Below are 23135 nucleotides of genomic sequence, written 5' to 3'. Positions count from 1 at the left end.
GTGATTAGATTAGCCTTTTCAGCACCACTGACCACCCTCTAAGGAGGAGAGAGGGGCGAATAATGGATCATACCTGCATGAGGAAGCCTTCATCTAATTCCAAAAGTACAGGATTGGAAAGCTTCCAGGTTGTCCAATAGATCTACCCTGAAGGGTGACACACCCAACCTCAGGGACACAAGCTCCTGCAGACAGACATCCTTCTCAGAGGACTGCACCAGGACCAGCATGTTGACAGAGAGAATGAAGTTGCTTTTCCACCCAGGAGCCATCTTGAATCGAAATAAGAAGATAGCTGTACTAACAGAAAACATGAGTCTTGAATTTGAGCATCCAAAAGATACTAAATGAGTCACTTAGAAAATAAAAATAAAAAGACTGCTTAAGCCAGCAGAGATGACATACTTTCCATGTGCAAATTTAAGGTTTGTTTTTTTTCTCACAACCAGTGTGAATGGGGTTTTCAGGGCAAGGCGATAATAGTTTGTTTCCCACATCCAAATGCAGTAGGCAAAAATGGGACCTTCTAACTCAACACATGTTTGGCAAATTGCGGTTATATTCATTTTACATAAGCCTAGTTTATTTAAGCTGAAGTTTCATCTACTGGAAAACAGAGCTACTGTGAATGACCCAGAAACACTGGGTGCTGGAAGAATGGGTGGATGGGTAATAAGGAGGATTAAGTACTCTGCAAAATTGTCCTGTCTCTTTACTTGAAAACTCATTCGTTTTTTTGGCATTTATTTGCTAAAATGAATTCGGTACCTTTCAAGGGGGACACCCATAAAGATAGAATGTTAATAATCATAATAATCATAACACCTAGCACCACATCTTACTTACAGTAGGTATTAAATATTTATTTGGTCATTTGATGTGATGATTACATTGGAGGAGAGATATCATGTAAATTACCTTGTGTACTTGGTTGACTCAATTGAAATGAGGAAGATTGGATGAGATCTAGCAATATGAATGGGGTGAATCAGGTTGGGTATGGCTTTTCTTTGCAGGGGCCTATATTGGTTGGAGAGCTGGGCTCCCTGTCTGCTATCCTATCTGTGCTGGGAGCAGACACGGGCTCATTCTGCTGCATCACTGTCCTCTTAGTTCCAGCTGCGAGGGAAGACTGGCCACTGTTTCTCCTTCTCCATATTCAGCTCTGGAAAGGCATTTGAAGAACACCTAGTAAAACAATCCTTGCATTTACAGGTAAGGAGTCTGAGGCAAAGAGGGAAAATAATCTACCAAAGGTCACACAACGTCTAAATGACAGAGACTGGAATAAGTTTCAGGATTTTTTCCTTTGCTGCAGACTTTTCTGGTTGCAAGCAATTAATCAAACTGTCAGAGGGAGGAAAAAAGATTATCGGCCCAGAAAAGTCCAGGTGCAATTTCAGGTACAGCTGGATTTAAATGCTTAACTCTTGTTGCCAGGAAGACATTTTCACCGTCTTCCTGATCTACCTTTGCTATTTTTAAATATTCATTCATTCATTCATTCATTCATTCATTCATTCATTCTGCTATCACATCAAAGATGGCTACAAGCACCTCCAGGCTTAGCTTCCACAGCTTAGAAAATCCAGTAGAATGAGAGAGTCTCTTCACTGATACTTCTGGTTCTCCTGCCCTTGTTCCTCAATTAAACAGGCTGCTATGGTTAGAAGTGGACAGTCTCATTTCTCCCAGAGACCACACGTGCTCCTGAAGTGGGGTGCAGTCACACCCTAACCATGAGACTGAAAGGAGGATGTGGCTTTTCAAAGGACAATCAGGAGGAAAAGAGTCTGTTGCTATGACCATGACCATAACCTTCTAGGCCTGTGACACCAGACACACACCTTGTGTTAGTCTTCATTGAAAGGGATGGTAGTTTTTTGATTTTATAAAAGGGGAGAAATTTTGCATAGAGAATAGCCACCTTCCACAGTGTTCATCCTGGAAGGTAATATCAAGAAGAATCCTGGCAGGCAACAGAAAGGTCATTCAAATTTAGACAAAACAAGGAAAGTTTAATAGAGAGATATTTACAAAGACAAGGGCAGGGTGTAGGGGTGTCACAGGGATGGTGCAGTACCTGGGGGCAGTAACATCTGGGAGCACTGACACCCCTGGCCCCAAAGGGCAAGAGGAAGGCTTGGTTCCCAAACCCGGAGGCCCAAAGAATTGCCTGGAGAAGGCAGCTGGACTGAACTGGGACCTTTAGCAACGATAGAGTCTCAAAATAGGAGCTGGGGGGAAACATACACTCAAAACTTCCTCTCCTCCCTCCCTCCAGTTTTCTGCAGGAGCTTCCTACTGGATGAAGCACGAGGAAGTCAGAGGCGAGGACTCTCTCTCTCTCTCTCTCTCTCTCTCTGTTGTGGTTCAGAAGGCCAGCCTCTCGGGGCACAGAGCTGGATGGAGAAGGTGGAAGAGTGCGTCAGAGGAGGAACAGACTCGTGTTCAATTTCTCAGTTATATTTACACTCTAGTCATGGGGCAAACCGGGGCAATATCCATGAGATGTCTGAACACATGCCCTTGTCTAAATTCCTGTCCTGCAACATTGCCTGCTAAACATTTATAATAAAAATCCATGGAAGCATCCATGACAACAGCATCAGTGAGGTCCACTGGGGCTTCTTCTGGCCTTCGGGTCATCAGATTTCTTCTAGTTTTTGTTCCTTGCTTACTAGCTGTGTGACCTTGAACAAATCAGATAACCTCTCAGAGACCGAGTTTTCTCATCTTTCATATGAAGGTATTCCCCTTGCCCTGCTGGTGCTCTATCTCTTATTCAGTACGAATGAGATATTAGATATAAAAGTGTATTGAGAGTGATAAAGCACTACTTTTTAAAAAACGTTTGTATTGATGTTTAGAGACCAGAGAGGGACAGAGAAGGAGAGAGAGAAACATCAATGAGCTGCCTCCTGCACGCCCCCTACTGGGGATCGAGCTCACAACTCAGGCATGTGTCCTGACACAGAATGGAACCAGCAACCTCTCGGTGCACAGGACCACTCTCAACCCACTGAGCCACACCAGCCAGGGCAAAAGCACTAATTTTATATTGATCATTTCAACCTTCATAGTGAGCATAAGAAATCTATTAAGATGGTTTATTTATGGGTATGAATTTTAATAATTTTTCATCAGAAAAAAAAGCTCTAAAGCCCATTTGACTCATTCCATATGTGGTGGTACATTTTGCTGCATCAAAGTAGAAATGAATTAATGACACATTAACCTCCAGTGTACTCCGGGCTTGCATTAAGGAAATGATTTTCTGTGATTCTGCTTATTGCTGAAAAAATTAATCAAGTTTTCTGCCTGACAAGTGAGTCACTGTGCTTATTATCTGTTTATGAGCAGGCAAAGCCCAAAGCATCCATGTGTCCCACTGAGTTATGGAGTCCTTTAAAGGCAGCGCATTGGCCATGGATCTTCCTGCCATCTCTCCCCTGCCGTTCGCCGAGAACGTTTTCCATAATACAGCGAGGCTTGTCACAATTTATTTCTGTACTGCTGATTCCTAGGTTGACTGCCTAGATTTCTAAAGCCCAGACTGGAAGCTGCGGCCTGATAAAAACTACTATACAGAATTCCCCTCACACGTCCCCCTTTCTCCTCATCCCCAGCCCTCTCTGCATATTCTGGTTGCTAAGACTCTTTCGATCAGATTCTCTTATTGTCCCGGTTCCCTAGGAACTTATCAGTGATAGCTGCCAGGAGTTCACTGAGAGTGGACTGTGTGCTGAGAACTCTATGTCCAATAGTTTACTAATTTGACCCCAACAATTTTATGAAATAGATGTGATTGTCTCTATTGTACATGAAAGGACTGAAGCTTAGAGAGGCTAAAAGCAGACCAGGAACTTGAACCCAAATGTCTGAGTCCAAAGCCTGTAATCGCAATCACCATACTAAATGATATACCTTATCATTTCCCTGTTGTTCTAGCAGGCTTTTTTTTTTTTTTTTCTTTCTCCCTTACAGTAAAATCTGATTGATTGCCATTGAGAAATCAGTCTCACTTGGATCAAGATGAAGAGGGAGTTACGCTCCTCTTATTTCAGGAGATACATGTGCACACATTATAGATTTATTGCAGACACTTCACTGGGAAAACTCTCACTGTCCCCCGAGGACCGCATATTAACAGCTAAGAAAGGAACAGCAGTATCAAATTGCTGTTCTCTATCAGTCACTCTGAAGTCTAAATTCTAATTCTTATATCACATAAAACTCAAGGCCATCAATGAGCTAAGTGGTCAAGAGTCAGTGTGTTCAGTTTTGCAGTACCCTATTGTGATACAAATATAACACGGGATTCTTTTAATATAAAAATCTAGGAGAATGCGAAATGGTTGAGAACCTATATATAGAATTTAATCAATGTTTGCTAAATGATGACAGTAAAAGGTTAATCCCAAGAATAACAAACTTTACCTCTGGTAAAGTTCCCAATCAGTTTCATGTCATTCATATTCCATATCATTTTACTTCTTAAGTACATAGGAGAAGTGTATGAGAGAAAAAAAAATGTGCACTTATCTTTTTAAATGATATTATAAGGGATAGTGAGCAAGTTAATAGAAAGAAAAGCACTTTATTTTATTAATTCTTTCAATGAACTTTTTTCAAGTGCCTCATTTTTGCTAGGTGCTAGGAGTATTGGGAAGCTTATAGTCTACTAGGGGATCCCGGGACAAGCAACAGTGAGTGCTACAGTATAGTGAGTGTTATAGTAAGAGTTAAGTAAGAAGGGTGGGTGGATCCAGGAAAATGTCCCAAGAGCACTCACTGTCCCCTCTGAGATTGAAAGCCTGAATAGGCATTAGTCAAGTGGGAGAGGGTATTTCAGGTTGAGAGGCAGGACATGCAAAGGCCTGGTTCCATTTTCAGGAAATGAAAGTAGTTCAGTGTTATTGAAGATGACTCTGAAGGAGGAAGTGGCAAAAATTAAGAGATGGAAAGAAACAGAAGTTAAATCGTAGAGTCTCTTAACCAAGATAAATAATTTGGACTTCTATATTAAGGTTGATAAGTAGCCATTACAAAGATTTAAGGGTGTGAAGAATATGACCAAATGTGCGCCTTAGGAAGATTACTTTTGTCTCAGCGTTCAAGAGGAACTGATTTAGGTTGGTGTCCTCATGGGGTGACTTTGACTTTGACCTCTGAGAAGTCTGAGCCCTTATTTGCCTTGTCTTTGTTGGGCCATAGTTATTGCAATAGGCAAACTCTACATATGGCAAACCCATATTCAGTTAAGTATCAATTCCTATAAGGACCAATTCTATACCCCCAGAGCAGAAGATGTCTATTGTAATCATCCTCATACTAAAAGGCTGGTCTCTGCTGATGGCAGGTTGGACATTCAAGAATAGCATTAATCAGCATACTGGCTGAAGTTTATTTTAATGAGTGATGTGTGTGTGGTAACACTCAATTTTTATATTTTATATTTTTCCACATGGGAAGCCAATTTTTTGGCACCATTTATTGAATACCACCCCTCCTTACTATGCAATACCACTTTTCTCATATTCCTTAGTTCTGGTATGGACGCTCTTTTCTCTCTTAGTAAGATTTTGTGCATATTTCCGCACATTATCACACTGTGGTAATTGCCATACAGTTTTATTATATACTAGAGGCCTGGTGCATGAAAATTCATGCACTGGAGGGGGGGTCCCTCAGCCTGGCCTGCCCCCTTTCACAATCCAGAAGCCCTCAGGGGCGGGAGGCAACCCAGTGATCAGGGGAAGGCAACACCCCATCACACCTCTGCTGCTGCCACTGCCAGCAGTGCGAGCCTCAGCCAGCCCTGGGCAGCTGGGCAGCCGCCATCCGAGGCTTGCCTGCACCTCGGGCCAGCCCTGGGCAGTTGGGGGGCTGAGGGGACTGGGGACTCCAGAGGCAGGCGCGCGGCAAAGCTGGGCCTGCCTGGGGGCGGGCCCGACCTTCCCAACGCCTGCCACCCCAGTGGGGCTAAGGCAGGGGTGGGCAAACTTTTTGACTCGAGGGCCACAATGGGTTCTTAAACTGGACCGGAGGGCCGGAACAAAAGCATGGATGGAGTGTTTGTGTGAACTAATATAAATTCAAAGTAAAGGAGCGGAGGGGAGAGCATGAGAACCCTCCTCTCTTTCGGCTCCGTGGGCCGGATAGAACAGCCAAATGGGCCGGATCCGGCCCGGGAGCCGTAGTTTGCCCACGGCTGGGCTAAGGGAACTGGGCGCCACCATCTTGTGGCTATGGGCACCGCCATCTTTGAGGGCAGGGCAGTCAATTAGCATATTCCCTCCTTATTGGCTATGGGCGCCATCTTTGTGATGGTGTGAGGGTAAATTAGCATATTCCCTCTTTATTAGATAGGATTCTTGCTAGTCAATTCTGGTATATACTCAATACTGGAAAATGGAGGGCTTCTGAGGTAGCTGGCAAAGTTCTATTTCTTGATTTGGTTTTGGTTACAAAACTACTTGTCTTTTAATGATTCATTTAAGTATAACTTTATATCATAGAGTTTTCTATATCTGTGTTTTATTTTGCAATGAATAGATTTAAAAAAAAACACCTTTATTGGGTGCTTAGGGGATAATAGTACTACCATTCAAAACCTAAGTGTTACTAAAACTGGTTACTTTGGGAGAATCGTAGCCAAAACCTAAACTTTGATTTCCTGTCTAGCTCCTGCTGGGTTCCAGGAGAGAAAACCTGGTGCAAATGTGACACAGCCAAATATCTAAGCCTCTTTAACCTTTCATGTTCCCACCCTTTCACATTTGTAGAGGAGGAGGTCTGTCCCTTTCCCAGAATAAAGCCTATTCATTCATCTGCCCCAGGATGAATGGCAGTGGGAATATCTATTTCCTCACAGGAAAACTCTCACCGCCACTAACAGGGTGCAATCTGACCTAGGAGAAGCAAAGGAATCACAATGACTATTAGTGTATTTCTCAAAGTCTGAGATGTTCAATATTAAATAACACCATATGGGGGATGCCACCATCTGAATCAGGTATGTAGGTAGGGAAAAATCATTTCTTTAGCTCTTTAAAAGCATACTCAGGTGAAGGCAGACCTTAATTCATGGCATAAGGAAAGTGTTCTCACTTCATTCTAAAATATAAGTTGAGATGTATGGTACACTGTTTTCCCCTTTAAAATAGCTTCCCCTTGTGATTTTTTTAAATAAATCTTTATTGTTCAGATTATTACAGGTGTTCCTCTTTTTTTTCCCCCATAGCTTCCCTCCACCTGATTTCCCACCCCACCCCATGCCCTTTCCCCCCGCCACTGTCTTCATCCATAGGTGTAAGATTTTTGTCCAATCTCTTCCTGCACCCCTCACACCCCCTTCCCCCTGAGAATTGTCAGTCCACTCCCTTTCTATGTCCCTGATTCTATTATATTCACCAGTCCATTCTGTTCTTCAGATTTTTTATTCACTTGATTTTCAGATTCACTTGTTGGTAGGTATGTATTTGATGTCATTTTGTTGTTCATAATTTTTATCTTTACCTTTTCCTTCTTCTTCCTCTTCTTAAAGAATACCCTTCAGCATTTCATGTAATCCTGGTTTGGTGGTGATGAACTCCTTTAGCTTTTTCTTGTCTGTGAAGCTCTTTATCTGACCTTCAACACTGAATGATAGCTTTGCTGGGTAGAGTAATCTTGGTTGTAGGTTCTTGCTGTTCATCACTTTGAATATTTCTTGCCACTCCCTTCTGGCCTGCATAGTTTCTGCCGAGAAATCAGCTGACAGTCGTATGGGTACTCCCTTGTAGGTAACTAACCGTTTTCCTCTTGCTGCTTTCAAGATTCTCTCTTTGTCTTTTTCCCTTGGCATTTTAATTATGATGTGTCTTGGTGTAGTCCTCTTTGGATTCCTCTTGTACGGGGTTCTGTGTGCTTCCTGAATTTGTAAGTCTATTTCTTTCACCAGGTAGGGAAAGTTTTCTGTCATTATTTCTTCTAATAGGTTTTCAATATTTTGCTCTGTCTCTTCTTCTGACACCCCAAAAATTCGGATGTTGGTACGCTTAAAGTTGTCCCAGAGACTCCTTACATTATCTTCATATTTTTGGATTCTTTTTGTTTTTCTGGTTGGGTGTTTTTTGTTTTCTCATATTTCAGATCTTTAATTTGATTCTTGGGGTACGTTGATCTACAGTTGAGTTTCTGTATATTCTTTATTTTAGACAGTGTATGCTTAATTTCTGACTGGTCCTTTTCCATTTTCTTGGCATTCTCATTAAGGTCCTTGAAGGTCTCACTAAGCTCCTCGGAGGTCTCATCAAGTTTCTCGGCGGTTTTTAGAAGATTCTTGAGTAACCTTATAAATATGGTTCTGAACTCTATGTTGTCCAGTAGTTTGCTTTCCTTCATTTCTTTCTTTCGTGACATGTTTTTTTGTCTCCGCATTTTGCTGCTTCCCTGTGTTGATGGAGTGGCTTTGTGTGGTAGGTGACCTATAGGGGCTAGTAGCTCTGCCTCCCCAATCACCTGAGGTGGACGCTCTTGGTACACCCCTTTGTGGGCTGAGTACAAAGTCTTGGTGTAGTTAAGCCTTGATTGCTGTTGGTACACTGGGAGGAATTGACCTCCAGGCCAATTGGCTGTGAGGACCCGCTGTGTCTATAATGGAAGAACTGCTGCACTGGAGACAGGCTTATGGTGCAGGACTTGTTTCAGTGGGGCTTTGGTGCTCACTGAGTCTGCCTCTTGAATGTGTCACTTATGGATGTGAGGAGTTGAAATCTGGTGTCTCACACTGACCACTAGGTACACTGGCTTCTGGATCTCCAATGGGCTGCAGGTCAGCTACTGTCTGAGGCTGCCCAGCAGGAGCTACAGCGAGAACTACAGTTTTCTCCTCTTTGCTTGGGGTTTGGAGGTTTTGGAGCTGTCTGACCCAGCTGCAAGTTTGCTATGTTAAGCTTCGATAGGGCAGGCCATTCATATGCTAAAGCTGCGGCTTGGAGCTTGGGTGGGTTTGTAGGTTGTGCAGGGCGGGGTCTCAGGGCGTCACTAGGCTAGGGCGTGGCAAACAGCGATGGCTGCCAGTTAGCCTGCTCTGCGTCTCCGACCGTGTCCCTGCGTCCTGCACCCCAGTGCAGTAAACAATTATTCCTGCACGCAGCCCTGCAAGCAAGCCACCCTCACTTTCCGACCCAATGGCAGACAGTCCAGCTTCTCCCCGTAGGAGTTTGGGTCCCCCGCGTCTCCCCAGAAACTGGAGTTCAAAGTAATCGGGAGCTTGTCTCCCTTTGGGTTGAAAAAAGCAGCACTCCCAGTCGCCCACCGCCAGCCCGATTTGCGCGCCTAAATACCTCAGCTTTTCAGCGCTTGTGCACATCTCAATGCTCTTTTCTCTTTCCTTCTAGTTGTAGAACTTCCACTCAGCCAGATTTCCCATGGTTCTGGGTGATAGACGTTTTGTCTTTTAGTTGTAGTTTTTAAATTGTTGTGTGAGGCAGCAGTTTAGGTGTTTACCTATGCCGCCATCTTGGATCCTCTCGATTTTTTTATTTTTTTTTTATCAAATCCTATCTTGGGGTTTTCTTAAAACAATGGAAATCCCAACTTCTAGAAATGAAAAAAAACGAACAACCTTCCAAAGACATGTTTCCCCATCTATTTCCATTGCTGCAAATCAGATGAAACTGAATAAACTTTTATCTTGATTAGACACTTGTTATAACTAACTTTAATCATTGATCTCTCAAAAAGTCCTCTATTTAGCCTTCAGCTTCTGCTATAGATTTTATAACCTCCTCTCATTCTCTCCCTGCATGACACCTCAAAGATGTTAAGTCTTCCTATAGGAAGAATTAGTCCCCTTATTTGTTCTCAGGAACCACAAACTGGCCACCAAAGTCCATTATTTCCTTCTTCCTGGACCATGGCTGGAGTTTGTGTCTCTATTTCCCTTATAGTTTCATGCAACTATGTTCTCACCATTGGAATGTGAACAGAAATAGCATGTTCCACTCCAAGCCAAGCTCATTACAATCTCCCATCCAGGTTCCTTCATGCTCTTTCTTCTTTCTAACTGATTGTGCAGGTGACCAAAAGGAAACCTTGACAGTCACGTGTGAAAAATGGCAGTCTCATTAACACACCTGAAACCCTAAGAAACTATGTCACTGCTGCTGAACTGAAGTTCCTCCGTGAGAGAGCAAAACATTTTTTATTTTAGCCAAATAGACCCTGAATTTTAAGGGTCTATTTGTTTGCCATCTTCCCCATCAATATGAAAATTAATATCTAAAGGTGCGTGTCATAACAAACACCTAAAATGTATGGCATTTAGCTTAGCATTCAGACTGCAGGAAGGAAGAAAATGGATATCAAAGGTTGGGAAGCTGGAACTGATACACTTATCATCTGATAGAATTATCATCTATGATAACTTGGAAAGCAGACCAAGAACCTATTATGTCTGTAGCTCTGGGAAAAAGAGCTGGAAAGAGGAAAAAATATTAGTGTATGTTGGCTGCTATTTATTAATTTTAGCAAAATATTACAAGAAATTGATGAACTCAGGCAAGAATTGACTATTTTGCTAGTTGAAGTGGAACTGAATAAAAATACTTTTAAATTTAGGGCTACGCGAGGCTGGGAAAACTGATGGTTTCTGTACCTCAAATGCTAGAAGATATGATTTTTAGATCAAAAATAAAAATAAAAAACGAAGACACAGCCCAGGATGTGGTCTTGCCACCCACGTCTGTTGTTGGAGATGTCAATGTAGATTCCAGGAAGGCAAGGTGGGTGGGCTGAGCAAGAAAAGCAGGCTTAGGACAGGTCTAGAAAAGAATTGGGGGCTTATATTTGCAACTACATGAAACTGGCTGGAAACAAGTAGGTCAGAAGCCTATCAAGTTTTTGAGCAAACTATATTGCTCAGAAACCACAAGCTTGTGTCTGTCAAATTACCCTCATGCACCAGAAGAAAGTGGGCTATGAAAGGGATGCAACTCCTAATAACATACTCTGCAATATCCACCCCATATGTGGCCATGGGGATAATGGACAAGAATATTCTCCAGGTGGGAGAGCCTATTGGGGCCACCAAGAACATGTAAAAGAAAATTCCTTAAAGAGGACAGACCCGGAGTCTATTAAGACATTTTCTTCTAGGGGTTGGGGGTCTTCACAGTACCTCCCCATTAGAATTCCATTATTGCTGTGGAGCAGGGACAGCTTTGAGACTTTTTACTGTGGTTATCCTGTCCATGTTTGTATACTGCGTGTGCAGATGGAGCACAGGTAACTTGTCTTTTAGTTCAAAGGCTGCTGGACCTTCCAGAACTACATCTGGACCTGAAGGAGGGGTCTGAGCATCTCCTGGAGATCCTAGACTTTGAGGTTGATGCAACAACTGAATGACATTTTGGGTTTTCTCCCTTAAGGAGTATGTGAGTATGTTTAATGTAAGGGCTGATGATGCTGGCCAAAGTGGCTAATTATGATAGAGATTGCCAGCTGTCTACCAAAAGCCATTCTCTCCTTCCAGGGCACACAGCTGACATCATTTATCAGCTCCCTCTGCAGAGAAATGACTAAGTTCTCTTTAGTGAAATAGAATTGAAGTGATATATGCCACTTCCAAGCATGTCCCACTAGGTCTTTTTTTCACTGCTGGCTGACTGATGTGACAAGGTTTTGCAAGACCTCCAGATGTCACGTTGAAGTTGGCAAAGCCATTATCAATCTGGGTCCTTAAATGACTGTGTGGAAGAGAGTTTTCATCAACTTGAATCCTATTGTTATGGCTGTTGTGTTTTAAACCACTGAAACTTGGATTTTATTTTCATTGCATCTTAGCATACTCTAATATATCATATTAAAAAGTAGCAATGCCTATTTTGCAATTTGCTATCTTTTCTAAGAAAGGCTATAGTTGATCCATTGAATACAAAACAGTCTCTCACCACCATCCCAAACCTTTATGACCAAATCAGAGTTCATTGCATGGATTACATGGTCTCTTATTTCTTATGACACCCTTAAATAAATGCACTCTTAATCTCTCCTATCCCTCCACCCACTTATATCTCTCTCTCACTCTCTCTCCCTATCTCTATCTTTATCTCTATCTCTATCTCTATCTCTGTGTCTCCATCTCCAACTCTTCTGACATCCAATTCTCAACCTACTTTCACTCACAAACCTTAAATTCATGACTGCTGACATAAAATAGGTCCAAAGTACGGTCCAGAAATCTCATTACATATCCATAGTTCACTCACTCATCCAATTTCTTACAGTTATTTCACATTTTATTTTATCTCCACAAATATCCATTTCCTTCTCCTTCCTCCTCATTTCCAACTGATGAGTATGAATTTCAATTCAGTAAGAAAACAGAAGCAATCAGGGGAGAATTTATATTAACTCCCACCACCACCTCTACTGCCTACCTGCATCTGTTCCCATGTAATGTGCCTTCCCTCTGGGTGAATTGTCTGTGCTCCTTTCTAAAGCCAAAACGTCCATATGCTCACTGGGCACCATTCCCTCTCATCCTCTGAAGGATCTTACTCCAATTCTCTTCCCCTCCTGCATCATCAAAATTTCCTTCACACTGGATCTTTTCCATCAACACATAGAACATGCTACAATACATCTCATCTTAAGACACAAACAACTTGACTCCATCCTCTCCTTTAACTACTACCTCATTTCTTGGCTAGCTTTTATAGGTCTATTCTTGAGGGAGGAAAATTGTCTACATTCACCCTCTTCCTTTCTCTAATTTTATTCTCTCTTGAATCCACTTCAAGCAGGCTTTCTCCCTCACCATTTCATTGAAACATCTCATATCAAGATCACCAATGAGCTTCTTGTTGCCAAACCCAATGGCCAATTATTAATCTTCATCTTACTCAACCAGAATCTAATACAATATATCATTCTTTTTTGAAATACTTTTCTCTTGGCTTCCAGGGACCCTGACCCCTCCCTTGATTGACTTTCTTACTGGTCACTCCTCCATCTACTCAATTTCTAAATGTTAGAGTGCCTCAGTATCTTATGTTTATTCTTTCCTATATACACTCATTCTCTAAGTGATTTTGATGTCTCAGAGCTTTTAACACCATATTCACTGCCGTCTACACCTGGGTATCAAAATCAACTTTACCCAAATTAAACTTATTCTTATTACTCTTAAGCCTCCTCAATTAAAGTAGCTCCATTTTTCAGTTGTCCATCATCATCCTTGACTATTCTCTTTCCCTAACACCCGACAATCATTGTTTCAGCATTTCCTCTTGCCACTACCTCAAACTGTATCCTGAATCCAACCCCTTCTTACCACCTCCATCACCATCACCATCATCTCTCATCCAGATTATTTCAAAAGCATCCTATAGTCAAAACTTCTCATTACCTCCCAATATCTATATTCCCTCCTTCTATACTAATAGAAATTGAACAAGGTATCTGGTCTTCCAGAATGTAGATTTTCTAACATTTCTTCCAGCTTGGTGTAGCCAAGGGGTTAAAAGTAGAAATGTCTATCAAACTTCTGGGCACCTTCCTTAAGAGATAGTTGCAAGTTATGGTTTGTAGCTTCCTCTTTATCTTTTCCTCATCTTGTTTCCATCCACAGATGATTTCTTATCTCACAGAGAGGCACCCTTATGTTTACTCTTCATTACCTGTATTTATGCCTTGGGTGAGTTCTCAAAACTATGACTTAGAGTTTTTGAGTCTCTGAGGACTTGCTCAACAGAGCTGCCATCTACCTCTATAGTCAGACTCGTGAACTTATGAGTGAGAGAGAAACCAACTTCTATTTAAAGTCACTCTTACTTGGCTAATCCTGTCACTGCTGAACTTCATCCAAACCAATATGCCTTCTAATTTTTCCTCTGCTTCTGCTCCTACTCCTTTATAAACTATTCTCCCCATAGCATCAGCCAGAATAAGCCTTTAAAATCCTAGTTGGCTTATGCTGCTCTTGCGGTCAAAGCTCTCCGGTGGCTCTCCTCCCATTATAGTCTCATCAAAGCCCTTCCTAGACCCAGCTTCATTTCTGTACCTTGCCCCTCTTGTTTCCACTCTGCTCTTGTCTCCATTCATTCCTCCAGACACAGTGACGGCTTGCGGACTCTCAGACACACTCCTGCTGCTGAGCTATGCACTCCTTTCCTCTTCCCGGAAGACTCTGCCGGAAGACTCTCCCTCCTGTTATCCTGTGCTCACTCTCTCACTGTCTTCAACACTGTACTCAGGTGTCACTTTATCAAGCAGGCCTTTTCCGACTACCTGATCTAAACCATCACCCCCACTACCAGGACATTTCCCTTAAAAATTGGGATTTTCAGCTTCTTTAGAAAATGCAACTGCTCTGACAATATCTGGCTCATTTCTCACAGGGCAACAATGGACCTGAGCCAAGTATAGCACAAAGACAGAGCTTAGGGGAACTTTAGTTATTCCTCTTACACAATTTCCTTCAGTGCTTTGTCCTCACTCCTTGACCTGAACTATGGAGGCTTTGTTCATTCTGCTATGCAAGCTTAGCTTCAAGCTCCCCCATCCCACCCTCACCTCCAGCTTAGATGGTCATCCTGCTAAATAAAGGGTCTAAAGTTGCTATTAGCTAGAAATTGGATGGCGCAGGTATCCATAGTTCATGGTCCCCTCTTGTCATACATCTTCCTATTTCATAATTTTGCCTGGTTCTTCAAGTCATATGGCTAGCAAATAATGGCTTAGAGCAGTGGTCGGCAAACTGCGGCTCGCGAGCCACATGCGGCTCTTTGGCCCCTTGATTGTGGCGCTTCCACAAAATACCACGGCCTGGGCGGGTCTATTTTGAAGAAGTGGCGTTAGAAGAAGTTTAAGTTTAAAAAATTTGGCTCTCAAAAGAAATTTCAATCGTTGTACTATTGCTATTTGGCTCTCTTGACTAATGAGTTTGCCGACCACTGGCTTAGAGTATTTTAGTTCTCCTAAATCTATAGGGCAAAACTCAAAAAATTAAGAGGCTCTTGAAACTCAAAGGAATGACTTTGTGGAATTCCAGGCATCAAGAAGCAATCATCCCATAGTAATTTCCTATACCTGCTGTTCTTGAGGCTGAACTCCATCTAACAGATTATTTTACAAAGCCATATGGCTCATTCCTGGAGCATTGTTTGATTTGGTTCAGAACCCAAGTCTGTTTTCTTTTTAAATGTGAATACAGGCCAACCAGGCTTTGAACATGTGCAGAGATTATTGCAAACAGGTTAATATTTCCTGGGAAGGGATCTAGTCTTGTTCGAAGGAAATACTATTTTAAAAAACTAAAAGATGAGCTGCACTATTGAGCTGGTGAATGCTATATTTAGAAGTTACTAAAGACAGTTGCTAGTTCAAGTGAAGTTCAGATTCCTCACCATGAATAACTTGTAAGAGGTTTACATAGAGCATGGCAGTGCCCTGTTATATATTTATATCAAGTTTTTATTAAAGAAAAGTGTTGGTGCTTCCATGTTAATTTTACTATGGTTTTTTAAATGCTTTCAAAAACCAAATTCTTGGGAAATCGTAATAAAAACTGCTTTGAATTGATCTCATGGACTTTTCATCTTAGCAGTTTGTTCAGGATTAAGAATTACTGTAAAATAATCTCATTCATTCAGCAAAATCGCGCAACAAATATTTATCTAGCAATGTCATTCTGAGCACCAAGTTCTGAGCAGTAAACAAAAGAGCAAAGTCCCTGCTCTGGTGGAGATTACAACCTTATTGGGGCCCGGGGAGGTGGGAGGCAGAAACAGTAAACAAGTAAATGGCTATGAAGGAAGGTGTCAGCAAAGCAGGCAGCGATGGCGTTTCATTCACATTTACATCACAGCATCTGGAGCTTCCAAAGAACTTGAGAGGACTCTATGAATGGATTAATGACTTAATAAGATAAACTCTGCCTGCAGAATCTGGTTAAATAGAACATTTGTTCTAATAGAGTGGGGTGGGGACATGCATGCTTTTAGTTCCATCTCCTGCAAACTGGGGCCTTGTGTGTTGGTTGCTAACGGTTTCCAAAAGGAAAACCTGGGGACACAAAGTTCTTGTTTTCACCTCTGCCTGCAACCCCCATCACCACCCCCTATATATCGAGGGCTTCAGAGAAACTTCACCTCCTTTAAAATGCTGAGATTCTTGTGAAGTGGAGAAATTCTCCAGTTTGACGCTCTGCAAACTCTAAAGCAAATTAGACCTCTACTTACGATAGAACAAAGGCTACGTTGTTGGGAAAGGAGTCTGCAAGCCCAAATGTTTTCTGATAAGCTTTCTTTGCTCCTCTTCGTGGTCTTGGGAGGGAAGGAATCCTTACTCGGAGCCCCTTTTTATTTTCCCGGCTACTTCATCCACCCAGTCATGTATGATAGTTGCTAATTGCTTCACTACACAGCCAGCACTTCTTACTTCCAGACACTGTGCTGTGTTGGCAGTTTGGCTGGGTCCAAACAGACATGCTCAAATGCTAAACCAATATACAGGGTGTCCCCCAAAAATGTATACACTATTTAAATAATTATAAAGGCAGTACTTATTAAAATGCATTTCATTTTCAAAATGTGATAGAATCTACAGACATCGTGTATATACATTTTTGGGGATACCTTGTAAATAATTAAATATTTGTTGAAAAATAATTTTACCTTTGACCTTGTCAGGAGCCTCTGATAAGACTTTCTGGAGCACAGCCCCCTCAATAGCAGAGGCTATGGTTGCCTCCCACCAGGTCAACCCAGGAAGAGTGGGAGAGCCAGAGGCTGAGAGAAGAAAGGGGGTGACCTAATTCACCGCAAATGAATGTCAGAGGCAACACTAGGTTATAAAGTCAGCAAAGTTGCTCAGGGCTGCATTGTGACTTCCGTGGGCATGGGCACTTCTGCCTGTGGGGCCGCCTTTAAATAATATTAAAAATTAAACTTTATGGCAGTATGGGTATGAAGATGAATATGATCCAGAATGGATTCATTATTATAGATTATGATTATAACCAATTGTTGTTCTTATTTCAAAAGAAATTAAATGGTTTTGTGGGCCCCTCGGTACCCTAGACACTACTTCAGGCGAATTCAGCCTGAAGCTGGTACTTGAGCACCTTTGCCCTTCTTGGGGACACCATTCTTTTCACACAAATATCTCAGGCATCTAACTTTGCTGCCTCCACTGCCTGTCCTGCCCACTGATCCATCGAACACTGTGGCCAGCTACAGAGTGAGGGAAGATGTGAGAAACCAATAGACTTTCCATAGGTGCTGGAGTTAGTATGTGCTAGTTGCTTTGTATGCGTTATTGTAGCACCATGTTCTCTCAATGGCCTTATCAGATCACAATAACCAGGGGGTTAATTATAATTCTAAGAATTAGAGACAACATATGCTGAGCTTGCATTACAAACTGGGGAGTCTTTTGAGGGCTTCACACGTCTGTAGTCATGTAGTGTCTTCTCATTTTTTAAGTGAAGAAATAGATTCAGAGAAGAGAAGGGACTTGCCCATGACCACACAGTCTGAACAAGGTCAGAAACCAGATCTGGCTGACTCCGGAGAGTTTGCCCTTTCCTCTTCCCACCAGACCCCCAGATTTCTCATCATCGCCGGAATTTCTCTAGATGAGACCTCATGTCTGGAGGATTTATACCTTTCAGGCTAATAATACATATTTCTTCACAGGAACTGAGATGACCACTCAGCCCAAATAAGCAAAGTTTGCAGGAAATCTAACCCTGAGACCCTAATTTTAAGGAACAAGAAGACGTGAGTCACAATCCAAAATAGCAAAAATAAGGCCTGGGATTCTACTTATGCCAAAACAGATGCAGGGGCTTAGTTTCAACCATAGAACGTGGGAGGGAGACATTCCACCGTGAGTTGAAATGTCTGGAGAAAAATGCACATCCTAGATCTATAAAAATAACTATTTTCTAATGGGTGCTTGTTTATGTTTAATAAATTCTTGTCATATTCTACCCTTAGAAAAGTTATACTTAATCAGTAATTTATGCCAGTATTGGAATCGTCCTTAGAAAATTAAAATTTGACCTTTTCTTATGTTCAATGTTATTATACTACAAAATAATTCACTGAAGTCTTCCAAGTTAAGGTTACATACTATCCCAAAACAGTTTTATTATCTATAATTATACCAAGAATACAGAGTCATTCTACCAGCTTTTGAGTTAAGAAACTAAATTTGATAGATTCTCCCTCCCCCATTATTATTTCTGATCATTATAATAGCTAATGTTTTCCAAGTTGTTTGCCAGAAACTGAGATAAGAACCTTACATTATTTTATTTAATTCATATAACAATCCTAAGAAGAAAGTATTGTTAGTATCCTCATTTTACAGAAAAGGGAATTGGAGATTAGAGAGGTCAAAATCTTGCACAATACCACTCAACTGCTATGTGGGAGTATTGAGATTCAAATCAATGATTAATCAGTGTATTTTAGTTTGATAGAATTATTCACCTGGCCAATGCCCTTTCCATGTGGACCCAAACCTTTAAGTTCCAAAGCGGTTGAGATGAGGTTGGAAAAAATGACCCATATATTACTGAGCTCTGAACATGAAGAATTAAGGCCCTTCTAAAAGTAATGTCTTAATAAACCACTCCAAGAATTGGCTTCTCTAGAGGGCACACAGAGACCTCAGATTTTATCCTTGTGATTTACAGATAAGTGACCTCCATGTCAGACAGTAAAAGCCATCAGGAGTCAAAACAACAGATTTAAAGAGTATGTCTTTTCTTTTTTTTAAATATATTTCTTTATTGATTTCAGAGAGGAAGGGAGAGGGAGAGATAGAAACATCAATGATGAGAGAGAATCATTGATTGGCTGCCTCCTGCATGCCCCCTGGTGAGGATCAAGCCCACAACCCGGGCATATGCCCTTGGCCAGAATCGAACCTGGGACCTCCCAGTCCGGAGGCCGACACTCTATCCACTGAGCCAAACTGGCTAGGGCAAGAGTATGTCTTTTCAAAAGCAGAGCCAGGATTCCCTCTCAGAGCATGAACTTAGAAATCACCTCACCACTCTGTGACTCTGGGCTGATATGGTGGTCCACGGTGACTCCCCTTAAATCTGGGTTGGCTCTGTGACTACCTAATAAAAATGGAGGAAGTGATGTTGTGCCAGTTTCCTGGCCCAGGTGTTAAGAGACTGGTAGCTTCCATTTTCCTATTTCTATAACTACTCATTCTTGAAGCTCTAAGTCTGCATGTAAGAAATCAGACGACCCTGATGGACAGAGACCATGGCAAGAAGCTCAAGATTACGAGGCACATTGTCATGGCTGCTGCAAACAGAAACATTTTTATCCACCAAAAAAGCAGAGAGGAGGTTGTAGTGTTAACAGGAGGAGAGGAGTGTAGCCCAACCTGCTCCTAACTCACCAGGCAAACCCCAGAAGCCACTCTGGGGAGCCACAAACATCTGGACATTCTCACCAATACTCCCAAATATGGAGAGATACAAACAGAAAAAGAGAATTTTTTAAGTCTATTCAACCAGTTTGTTGATATATTCTTTGCTGGCTTGTATTCTCCTGTTCTCCTTTACTAAGTATTAGAGAAAAGAAATTCTGTGGTTGGTTTCCATTCACCATCTTCACCCATTTGTTTTTATGATCTCATCCCTGTGTGGGGAATGAGTGAAAGAAAGGCAAATTAGAAACAAAGAGACCACTTAGATGTCCAGACTAAAGTGTTGGCAATGCAGATGAAGAGAAGGGAATTGGTTGAAAATAATTTTTGGAGATATAATCAATAGGTTCACTAGTGGATTAAAATCCCTACCTTCAAAGAGTGCACACGAGGACACATGGCGGGAGCAGAGACTGTCAAAGGCTGTCACAAAGGCTGCTACTTAGCCTGTACCACAGCCCTGCCATGGAGAGATCATATCAAAGGCTTCTTTTAACTCCATCTAATCATGTATGATCCTGTTGTGATTTCCACAGAAAGGCCCTCGCTGTCATTTTTGTCAGTTAATATTGCTTTTTTTGAATTTTCTTTTCCAAATGATCTCATCTACTAAAAGCAAATGAGAACTCAAAATCATTTTATAAAACCATCTGGAAAATAATGTTAGAGCTCAGCAATTTTCAACTAGGTGGAGACAATGTCCCAAAATAGAAAATTTGCTAGAAGGTTGGAAAGAGGGTATAAAAAGCACATGCCAGATGTCACTGTGAGCCTTTCATGTCTAAAACCAAGATACCCCACTGAACTTTTCAATGAGAATCCAGGATTACCTTAAGAAATTGTCTATGATTTCCGTTCTGAGCACAATACCTGCTTAATTTAAACTAAATGAAAGTGTGTTCTATTAGGTTGGGATTAACCTGTAAACCTAACTACAGTCTTTTTTCTTAGAAAAAGAAAGTCTAGGGTGAGTATGCAAGAATATCTTCTGCCTTCCATGCATACCAACCTCGGTGGCAGCCCCTCACATGGGGGAATCATTAAAGTGCCTCAGGAGAGGGTATGCAAGTTTGCAGCCCGAGAAAAGAGAGTGAGGACCATGAGGGAGAGCCGACCACTAGCTCTGCAGAGTTGGGGGCGATGCGGAAAGGAAAAGCACACCTAATGAGGATGCTTGGAGAAGCAGTCCGTTGTGTGTAGCGCAAGTCCTGTCCTCCATCTCTCTATGAATGTCTGCATGACACGTGTAAGCAGTTTTAATGAACAATCAGAACTCAGCAATGAGACAAACAGAAGCATTTTTCTTTTTCTTTCACTACTTCCAGCACGTTCTGATAAATCTACCTTTCTCTTCCTTTGATGACATTCCAGGCAGATCCTGTGACCTTCCAATCTCTTTGGTTTCATGAACAGTCTCCTGACAATGACAAAGACTTGTTTTCAGATACTCTAAAGTCCCACCCAACAAAACAAAACGTAAACCTCATATTTAATTCCAAGCTCCTTCCCTCCCCCTTCTCCCCAGTACCTGCCTCCATTGCCCACACCTTCCCCAGGCAGGCCTAACCTTGGCTTGAGGACTTGCAGTAGGAATTGAATATGACATTTCCTCTACCATATTTCACCTCTTCTCGCTCATTCAGGGACAAAGCATGGAAAAGATAGATTAGAGAAAGGGCCACTGGTATGTTTCTTCCTTGGCTGATACCAAGTAGCCACTTCTGTGTTGCCTTCATTCAAAAGCTGGCTTTTGTGGGACACACATGTGTAGATTCTTCAGAGTCATGGGAACCACTCCACTGCTCAGTTCTTGGAGGAAGTAATTGTTTTCTTTGAACCATCTCTGAGCTCCTGCCCTCTATGGGACCTCCTCCAATTGAGTCCCCCTCACCATATATGCTACCCTCTTGAGAAGATTCCTTTGAATGGCTGTGATGGAATGCATGTTTGTGTTTCAGAAAAATTCATATGTTGAAACCCTAATCTTCAATGTGATGGTATTTGTAGATGGGGCCTATGGGAGGCGATTAGGTCAAGAAGCTATAGCCTGAATGATCTATACTAATAAAAGGGTAATATGCTAATTAGACCGGGAGACCTTCTGGACATCCTTCCAGACAAAGCCATGGTGGTGAGGCCGAGGCAGAGGTGGTTAGGGTTGATGAGGCCAGCATGGGGGGGAAGTTGGGGGTGAGCAGGCCAGCGGGGGGGGGGGGGCAGTTGGAGGCAATCAGGCTGGTGGGGGGGGCAGTTGGGGGCGATCAGGCCGGCAGTGGGGGGGAGGCAGTTGGGGGTGATCAGGCCAGCAGGCAGAGTGGTTAGGGGTGATCAGGCAGGCAGGCAGGTGAGCGGTTAGGAGCCAGCAGTCCCGGGTTGTGAGAGGGATGTCCTGTGGGATCAGGCCTAAATCGGCAGTTGGACATCCCCGAGGGTCCCAGATTGGAGAGGGTGCAGGCCGGGCTGAGAGACACTTCCCCTTCCCCCACCCCCATGCACGAATTTCGTGCATCGGGCCACTAGTGGGATTATAAGAAAAAAACAGGAGAGAGCTTGCTTCCTCTCTCTGGTCTCTGCCATGGGAGGACATGGCAAGAAGATGGCCATTTGCAAGCCTGAAAGAGAGACCTCACCAGAACCTGACCTTGGTGGCACCCTAATCTTAGCCTCCAGAACTATGGGAAATATATTTCTGTTGTTTAGACCACCCAGTCTATGGCACAGCAGCCCAAGCTGACTAAGACAATGGATAATCCTGATCACCTTCCATGTCAAGGGAAATGTAGGCTAAATGTTGTCTCTCTCCTCCTTTTCCTCCTCCCAACCATTGCAGGCTGTGCCATTCACCCTTGTATCTCTAGAATTCTCCCGGTTGTAATTAAGCTCCACTCTCCATATTCATTCAGAAAGCCTCCTAAACGCCAGCATGGAGAAGTCATGCCCTCCAAGAGCTCTCTCCTGCCCCCTGGTGGCAGAGCTGGAATGCTTGCCACAATTCTCTGCTCCGCCAGCTTCCAGCCAGGGAGTGAACCTCCAGCTTCCCTTTCCTGAAGCACCCACCTCTAACGTCTATGACAGTTTTCTTGGAACCTGGAGATGAGAATGCCACAGCACTCCCCACGAGGCCTAAATTCCTCTAGAAATAAACTATTGGGTGAGCTCCCTTCAAAAGTCACATCTTCACTTTATACAAGATCATTGGAAGGTAAGCGGTGAGAGTGACAGGATCAGCATTATCTTAGGAAGTCATAAAGGGAATGTCTGCCAGCTCTCTTTCATTGGGGAACTTATCTGCTCGCCTCAGTTTTGGGCTTTCAGGAAATTGAGAAAACAGAAAGTTTCACAGATAAGCAGGTTATACACACTAGTGCATTGGTGTGAATGGGTCATTCATTGTCAACATAAAGAGATATGAAGGCTGCATGTCAAGGTTGGCACTAGTTGAAAACCAGAGTGCTGGGGTTGGGGCATGCAGAGTGGTTACACCCATAAGGGTAACTTTATTACCAGCCCTTTGTTGAGTGGGCAAAAGCACACACTGAAGACACATAACAAGGGTATTTACAATTAATTAGCAATTATCAGTGTGCCGGGCACTGTGACAGGTGCCAGAGGTGGAGATATGAACAGGACCCAAAGATAGTGGAAATGGGGCAGGTCTCATTTACAAAACATCATTCAGGCACCTG

Source organism: Plecotus auritus, assembly GCF_963455305.1.
Source record: "Plecotus auritus genome assembly, chromosome: 1".
Classification (NCBI taxonomy): domain Eukaryota; kingdom Metazoa; phylum Chordata; class Mammalia; order Chiroptera; family Vespertilionidae; genus Plecotus; species Plecotus auritus.
This window is presented reverse-complemented; position numbering follows the sequence as displayed.